Here is a 9,338-nt window from a genome sequence, read left to right on the forward strand (position 1 = left end):
AACCCACTCCCTTAATAAAAAGTTAATCCATTCATGAAGGCAAAGCCCTTCTGGCCTAATTGCCTCTCATTAGGTTCTACCTCCCAACACTGTTGGATTGAAAATTCAGTTTCCAACATGTGCTTTTTGGGAGATGTATTCAAACCATAGCACCCTGTTTCCCCTACTGTTAACGTTTTCCATTAGCATGATAACTTTATTACAATTAATGAACCAATGTTAATATATTATTATTACCCAAAGCCCATGGTTTATTTAGATTTTCTTGCTTTTTATCTACTGCCCTTCATCTGTGCCAGCATCCCAAACTGAATACCACATTACATTGAGTTATCTTGCCTCTTTGACTTCTCTTTGCTATGGCAGCTTCTCAGAGACTTCCCTTGTTTTTGATGATCTTGACAGTATTGTGGACCTCTCCTGAAATTTGCATATTTTTTTTCTCAAGGTCAGACTGGGATTCTGGGTTATTGGGAGGGAGTCCCCCAAAGTAAAAATGCCATTTCCATCCCATTATACCAAGGGTACATACTGTCAACATTCTTTGTAACTGTCAACATCGGCCTCAACCACCTGACTGTCATAGTCTGACAGGTTTCTTCATTGTAAAATTACTCTTCCTTCCCCTTTCCTCATTTTCATACTGTACACTTTGGAAGGAAGTCACTACATTCAACTCAGATCTAAGGAATGGAAGTTACACTATCCTCTTTAGGTAGGGCGAGTACCTACATAATTTATTTGGAATTATTCTCCATAAGGCGATAGTGTACTTTAATTCGAGCTTTCACGATCCCGTGAGCTAGCTTAGGAATCCCATCACCTCCTTAGATAGTCTTCCTGTTTTAAATGATTTGCAATATTTTCTAATTTTCCTAAGTACTTACCAGCACAAATCTAGATTTTGTATTTCACCAATTATCTCAATTGTCAGACAAAATATTACAAGGTCAAAGAAATGGCTAACATTTTAACAAGTTTAACTGTTCTATTAGTGATTTCTTGAGTTTGAGAACAGCACCACTGCTAAAACATATACACGGAGTACCACCAAAAGCAATCCAATTCTGGGGAAAACTATTCTATAACAGTCTTACTTGCTACTGCAAAGCAACAGAAGTCATCCAAAGACATAAAAATAGAAAGAAATTAGCAAGTAGTATTTTCTTTTGTTTTCATTTTAGGAATAAGAATTTAACTATGATAACTCCATTCATTTTCAGTACTTAAGATGACAATAAACTACTCATTTGGAGGCAGAAACCCAGTATTTAACCATAGAGACACAATCCTGTACAATAACGAGATGTTCTATAAATATCTCTTCCATCTTGTAACTACTGTCAGATGACAACTCTCCATGAGAGCAATATGGGAGAGGTCAAATGTCAAAAGTCCAATCATGAATTCCCAAGGGAGAAGAGAAGATCCCGGAGAGTTAGGAGTTTCCAGATGTTTGTTTCATGCCAAAATGATGCCAGAAGCAATGGAAGGAAACCTGAATAAGCAAAAGAATGCTCTTTTCAGAGAAATTATTATTTCAGACCTGATCATTAAATGTTCCCACTCCTTACTATGCAGCCATAAGAAGGAACGAGATCATGTCCTTTGCAGGGACATAGATAAAGTTGGAAATCATTATCCTCAGCAAACTAATGCAGAAACAGCATATCCAACACCACATGTTCTCACTTATAAGTGGGAGCTGAACGATGAGAACACATGAACACATGGTGGGGTTGGGTGACAACACACACTGGGGCTTGTAAGGGGAAGTGAGGGAGGGAAGCATCAGGAAGAACAGCTAATGGGTGCTGGGCTTAATACTTAGGTGATGGGTGGAACTGCGCAGCAAACCACCACAGCACATGTTTACCTACTTAACAAACCTGCACGTCCTACACAAGTACCCTGGAACTTAAAATAAAAGTTGGAAAAAAAAAGTTCCTATTTCTCTGGAGAAAAGACTAAAGTAAAACAATTCTTTATAATTATATTCATGCACAGATCAGGTATGCTAGCAGGCAGGGGTGAGTTGGATAAAGCTAGGATAAAAAAGTTAAGTTATTGTGCTTTCCTTCACCCTTGATTTAAGTACTTCTCGTCACCCTCTCTCCTAAAGTGAAAATAGAACAAACATTTGTAAAACTGAATACCCTAGGCAAAAATGCAAAAATTATGGTATATTTGAACAATATTCAAGTGTGTGTGTGTGTGTGTGTGTGTGTGTGTGTGTGTGTTGTGTTGGCAGTGAGTCTTTGCTGTCTGCTTTAAGTTCAGGTATGGAAGTTATGGTATTATAGTATATTTGTTAGCACTTTACACTGGGAAAACATTTTGACATTAAATATGTACATTTTTATCCCTATGGATTATAAAAGGATATTATTATTCCCCTTTCACAGATGAGAAGACATGCTCACCGAGTCTAAGTGACTGGCTCAAGGTTTCAGAATTCGAACTCCAGCTTAACAGGAACCCAGCTCTTTGAATTTCTGCCCCTGGAGCTTTTCCTTGGCATGTGCATACACTAAGCTTATTCCAGGCAAAAAGCATGGTCTTCATATGTTGAGATGCCGAACGTATTTATTTAAAGACGAATGGATATGTCTGTCCATATTACATACACACAGAGACACACACACACACCCCTTCCTTTAATATATTACAAAATCTGCTTTCCCAAAACCATTAAAATTCATTGCCTCAGCTGGGCGCAGTGGCTCAAGCCTGTAATCCAAGCACTTTGGGAGGCCAACGCGGCCAGATCACAAGGTCAGGAGTTCGAGAACAGCCTGACCAACATGGTGAAAACCCATCTCTACTAAAAATACAAAAACTAGCCAGGCATGGTGGCAGGCATCTGTAATTCCCAGCTTCTTGGGAAGTTGAGGCAGGAAAATTGCTTGAGCTCGGAATGCGAAGGTTACAGTGAGCAGAGATTGTGCCACCATACTCCAGCCTAGGCAAAAAAGTGAAACTCTATCTCAAAAAAAAAAAGTCTCTTTTCATATCATTCTGATTTTGACAATGTTTAAGTAGCTTATATTAACAAAATGAAAGTTATTTATTTTCAAATATAAATAATATAATATTAAAAGTACTTTTTGAAAGACACACTAGGCCCCCATCCTCCTATGACTTTTTGGAAGATGCTAAACTTCCTTTTCATTATTTCTACAAATGCACATAAGTTTCCTTTTCCTGGCTAAGGAAAAATAACATTGAAAGTAGAGACCTCTTATCCGAATACGATTATCTGTATTTAGTCTGAGACATTAAAAATAATGCCAAGAAATAAAAAATATTGCAAACCTTCTTTATTAAGGCTGATGAAAAGATCCTTAATCCACACACTTGTATCTCAAAATATCTACAGTAAGAAATGTTTATAACATGCAAAATGATGTTGAAAATTGAAGTAATTTTCCAGATAATTTAAATTCAAAGGCTTCCTTTCCCTCATTTTCTTGTAGCATTTTGGCCCAAATTAGCCAGGTGTTTTGCCTTCATTCCACACCTGACTTTGGAACACGAAGAGCTCCTACCTCTGCAAGTGATGATGCATGTTGACACTGCACTCAGAACCACATTGCTAAATCTACAGACTTCCTGGCATAGTTCCCTTCCTGAAAAGAACAATCTGTCAGTCTCTCCAGCTTTCTAACCTAGTCATCAGAGAAATTCAAGGTGAAAAATGCCTTATTAGGTCATCTTGTCCCTAAACTTACAAGCATGATAACACTTCCTGTGGCCTATTCTCCTGTAGTATGTCTGACCTTACATGACTCAAACAGTAGATTTCATCTTGTCCTTGGGGACTGTCTTCTGCAGTTTAATACACCTCGCTGTCCACATGTACTGTGCCCTGATGACATTTCGCCATTTCTCATCCTGACTTTCTGTCCTACTCTCTGGCTCATTTTGACATTTTCATTTTCCTCAGAGATAAAATAACAATGGCTAACAATCAATGAACGCTTACTATGGAGCTAGCATTTTCAACAAAGTGTTTTAACTAAATTAATGTCGTTTATTCTCACAACCACCATATCGGGTGGGTGAGTACAATTATGATGCCCATTTTATAGATAGTGAAGTTGAGACACAGGAGGATTAACACACAGTACAACTGGCAACAGACAGAATCAGGACTTGGAGTCCACAGCCCAGCTCCAGAGAGTGTGCTGTAACCACTCTTCTGGACTGCTCCGGCAGGCTCCATTGTCTGTTTGGCTAATGTGAACCCCAAAGGTACAGATTTCCTCATAAATGAATTATTTTACCATCTTCTATTTCAGGGAAGCTGAGGATCACCCTCTAGTTCATTCTACTATCCAATAATTAAAAGACAGGTCTTGTTAACTGAATCCTCTTTATCCATACTGTTAAAATCTGGTCTTATGAGCATAATTTTCAGAATGATCTCTTTAAAAACAAAACTAACAAAATAACTATATTTATTTATCATAATTCCTCAAGAAAGTGACCTGATAGACCACTTGGCCACTGTGATTGTTTTACCAAAGCCTATCAAGGCCAAAAAAGACCTTTAGTTTTCATATTAAGCCTTATTTTTAAGAATCTTATTTCAAATCAATTTTACTTCAGTGGTTTCCATTGTCTCTCATTCCTAGTTTCTCACATTAATAATAGTAATAGCTATCATCAAGTGAAACTTATAATAATCCAAGCATCCTTCCAAATGTTTTGCAGGGATTTTAAACTCTACCTATGAGGTAGTTACTATTATCATAAATATATGCATGTTATATATATAAATGGAGGCACAGAAGGGTCAAACAATCTGCCAAACAACCTGACACAGCTAGTAAGAAGCAGACCATTATCTTCTGTATTAATACTTGAGAACCATCATACTTCTCACCAGCTCTATTTCCTAGAGATAGCAGTACTCACCAAATGTTCCATATGCTCCTCTATACTTCTCAGGTGCCCTGCAGTAGGCAGGGCCACGTGACTGGTTCTGACCAATAGCATATGAGTGAAAGTGATGTGAAAATAAGCACTGTTGTGCCAAAGCATCCCTGTATTGAGATGGTGACATCACCTGCTGGAGGGAGCCTGGATCCCAGAGTCTCTGCCTGAAGGAGAATTCCTTTAGGTTGCCTGACCTGCATTGGATTTTATGTAGCAAGAAATAAGCTTTCATTTTATTAAATCATGGAATGTGGACATTTATCCTTTTAGTGTAGTATAACATAGTAACAATATTACTCTAATACTCTAATCTTCTTCCTCCTATTTCTCTGCTGGCTGTAATCATATATCTGGGCTTTTGATTGTCAGAATCTAATTTTTATTAGGAATCTAATAATTTAAAATATTTCTAAATTTACCAATAATCAATAGGACCATTGATCTAATGCAAATGGAAGAAAATTCTTAAAGTATTGGTCTTATACACAAATAGTAATACTTCTATGGATAATTAATCCCCAACTCTTGGTAATATTATTTTATTAACCAACTCATAAAAACCTTCAAAAATTAACACGTCATGTTGAAATCTTTAGTATATTCAACAATCTTGGTATAAGCACTGACTATAGGCAATAATGAATGAACTTATTAGCATTGTTTTGAACAGAACTGAATGAACTTAGCACTAATAAAGAACAATCAAAGACAGAGGAAAGCATAAAGTAGAATTTTGCTTAACTGAATTACAGAATGTGAAAGTGCTGTAGAGCCAGATGGAGAGGTGCTTGCATGTAGACTAGGGAATTTGAACCTTTTCCTATAAACGGTGAAGGTTTTTGAGTAGGCGAGTATAAGAGACGTGCTTCAAAAAAAGCCCTAATCCGACAGCTAAGTGTAAAATGAATCAGGCAGAAAGACTGGAGGCCGAGAGCACAGTGATTGACAGTCTAAGATCAGGGACAGGGGAGTGGTGAGAGGAGGACAGGGCGTAGAGAAATATTACAGAATAAAATCAACAGGGTTTTCATTTAAACTTGGGTAAGAGAGTGAAAGAGAAGCAGCAAAGATATTTTCCTTTGAGATTTAGAACCTGGAAAACTGCTGGGATGTTGGTTCCATGAATACACAAAGGAAACACATGTGTATTCTATGAATACACAAAGGAAGCAAACGGGAAAGAACAAAATGGTGTATTCAGCTTTATCAAGTTATTTGATGTGTATTTTAACAGTGTCTCTCTAGAAAGTTAGAAAGTTTCCTTCAGAGATGTCGGAGATGTTGTATACGTCAATCAATTTTCTCACTTCCTGCAGTTCTCACTATCTTCTGCTCTGAAAAGTCCTTTCATTAGGAAAGACCTAACTCCAGGGACAACTCCTCTTTTGCCAGCCGTTTCCTCTCTTGTACTTACTGTCAGGACCGGTCCTACTGGCTCATAACCATTCCCACACTACTTGATTAGATTGCAAGTCTCTAGAAAGCAGAAAGATGCATGCTTCCCTATGTGCCATGGCATCATCATAATTGTGTAATGAATATGTGCATTAAGAGAAAGCTAGCCTGTTGCTATACAGGGAAAACGATGCTTATTATTCATATGTTTGTACTATGGCATTCTCATGCTTGTTAAAAGACATACTCAATATTTGATAAATGTTAAAATTTAAGCACTGTTAGCATAGCTCTACCAGATGTAATTTTTTCCAATTATTGGAAAATACTGTGAGAAGAAATGTAAAATATTAAAGCAAAACTGATGGCCTCTCCCTTGTTGACCAAGAGGCCGCCATGTACCCCACTCATGTATTTCAACAACTGAGAGTAAGGAATGGCCATCAAACACAGGGTTTTACAGATTGCAAGACAGACTCTCAGAGAGAATAACTTTCTTTGAAGCTTCAGCAGTATCAGAAAAAAAACTCTGCTTCCCCTACCCAGATCTTTCATCCCTTCCTTCTGAACTTTCTAAAATGCTTGCATTATCCAAGAGATCATATGAAGCATATCTCGTACAATCTGAAACTTGAGGTAGATAAATTTATCTTCCCTCTCCTCAGCTATAAAACTGAAATGTAAAAATGAAATAAGCAATCTGAATAAGTATTAAAAGCAAAGTTGCTTTGGGATCCAATGCCAATTTTTCTCTGAGACAGGGCTCAGATTCACCACTTCTTTCCCAAACCGTCAGGCTCAGAGCCCATTTTTAAATTCACTCAAAATAGCCAAAGGGTTAAGAGATGATCCAGAAAGCATAATGTGGCATGTCAAACACTCTATTTCCAATTGAAATGCAGTGTTTATTATTTAGACTTCCCTTTTCCCTTCCTGCCCTCCTTCCCCCAACCAGAAAGACATTCCTTTTTATTATTAAAAAGAAATACATTCTGATCTTAATTTAATCATACAACTAGCATGAAAATGAACTCAATGAATAAAATTGTCACGAGGGGTAAATGATAGGATTCTCTCTTAGCCGAGTGTTCTGCCTAAAATTAGACTGCCTTTCACGATTTACTGCTGTTATTAAGTGAATGTCCTTTTGACAATAAAGCAGTGCTTCTTGGATGGAGAGTGCTCCGGAGCCCAAGCTAAAGTACTCAGTGATGGACGACTTTGATGGGCTCCAGGGACCTCACCATTTCAATGCTATAACCTGTTCTTTGTTCACCAGATGAAGACACTCAAGAAGGAATATGCAGTTCAAGACCAGCACTTGGAGAGGACGCATGTAAGAACGTAGAGTACCTTGTTTCTGCCATGCTAACATGATGAATTACAGTGTATTAAGAAAGTGTTGACACATGTGGGAATAAGTTCCTGACAGGCTTGCCAGTAATTAAGGCACATTGTATGTAAAGTCACTACAAAACATTGCAGTCTGGTTCTTTGTTCAGGGTCCTCTGCCAAGTGGTGTTATTCATAAGCTTGATGGAAAATACTTGTATCTACAAAATCTCTGTGGTTCACAGGATGATGAGGGCAAAAACGAGAAAGCTTGGGCTTTATGAAAGCTTTCAATGTTCCTGTCGCTAAACAGATACGGTAATGATTTTCCTACTGCTCCAGAGGGCTGTCAATTTGAAAAGATAAATCAGCTGAGAAGGATAGGGACATAACAGGACACAGGGGATATTCAGGAGAGGCAGAGCAGTTTCTTCCCCCATGCAATGCCTGATCATTTATCCTTAATACCGCCACCTTTAAAGTTTGATGTAAAAACCAAGAACTGCATAATATAGCAGTATTTGGGTCACATTGCTTAAGCCCACCTGGCCTCTCATCCTTGGCTCCTGCCAAGAGACTGGGGTTCCTATTTGTGATAATAACCAAGTGGACCCAGAACTGACAAGCCCACAACCCACGCCAGGCTTCAGACCGGAGCCAGCAGACTTTGTCCAAGGCTGTCCGGCTTTGCTTCCAACTATCTGCACAGTCTCATTCCTTAGCCCAACGCAGACCTCAGGACCAAGCTCCCAGCCAGGAGCCCTAAGGAAAGACATATCTTAGTTACCTCTCCTGCTGTCCAACAAGATTTAGTACATTTATGATTTGCAAGGGTTGTATTATATGTAATTTGGCACTTTTAAACCTTATTTTCCTAATAAATTGTTTTATTGAGTGATAAGAAACAGAATTGACATCCAGGCCAGGTGTAATGAAAATTCTTGGAGTTGCATATCACTAGGAACCAAACTAAATATTTTATTCCCTAAGAAGAGTTGAACTGAAAAGTTCATGTAAACAACAGCCTCATACTGAGTAATTTTCACTGGAGAGCTATTATCCCAAATTGCATTTCAGTGAAGGACAGATATTCAGACTGGACACCCTATACTCAAAGGGCCAAAAAGACAGACTGAAGGTAGGGCTGGGCTTTCACTGGTCTCAGCCTATTCTTTCAAAGACACCCATATCTTCCACTTCATTTACTGCTGAAATGAGTCAAAATACCAGAACTCTTTAAGACATACACGGTGAACCTCTCACAATGGTTCTGGACTGCACTGCACTTTAGAATCACCTGCATTGCTTTCACGATGTATACCAGTGCCCAGGAGATCATTTTAAAGCCTCGTGGATGATTCTAACATCCAGACAGAGTGGAGGGTGATTGGCCTAGAGGAATCTACAAGTACTATGAACAGCTGAGGCAATAGGTACTCCACAAAGAGGCCTTTCCAATGCAAGGTGGATGTTTGTCACAGAATTGCCACAGTGTGCTCAGGTGATCTGTCATTCACTGTATTCACAACTGCTTTCTTCCCTTCAAGAAAAAATGATGCATTTTGTATATAAAATTATAAAAATAATAAAAATGCTTCATGTTCAATATAATTTGGAGGATAAAATGTAGAGAAAAATATCAAACCCCCAATCCCACCAATCAGATATGT

The sequence above is a fragment of the Callithrix jacchus genome, chromosome 1, assembly GCF_049354715.1.
Source record: "Callithrix jacchus isolate 240 chromosome 1, calJac240_pri, whole genome shotgun sequence".
In the NCBI taxonomy this organism is placed as follows: Eukaryota; Metazoa; Chordata; class Mammalia; order Primates; family Cebidae; genus Callithrix; species Callithrix jacchus.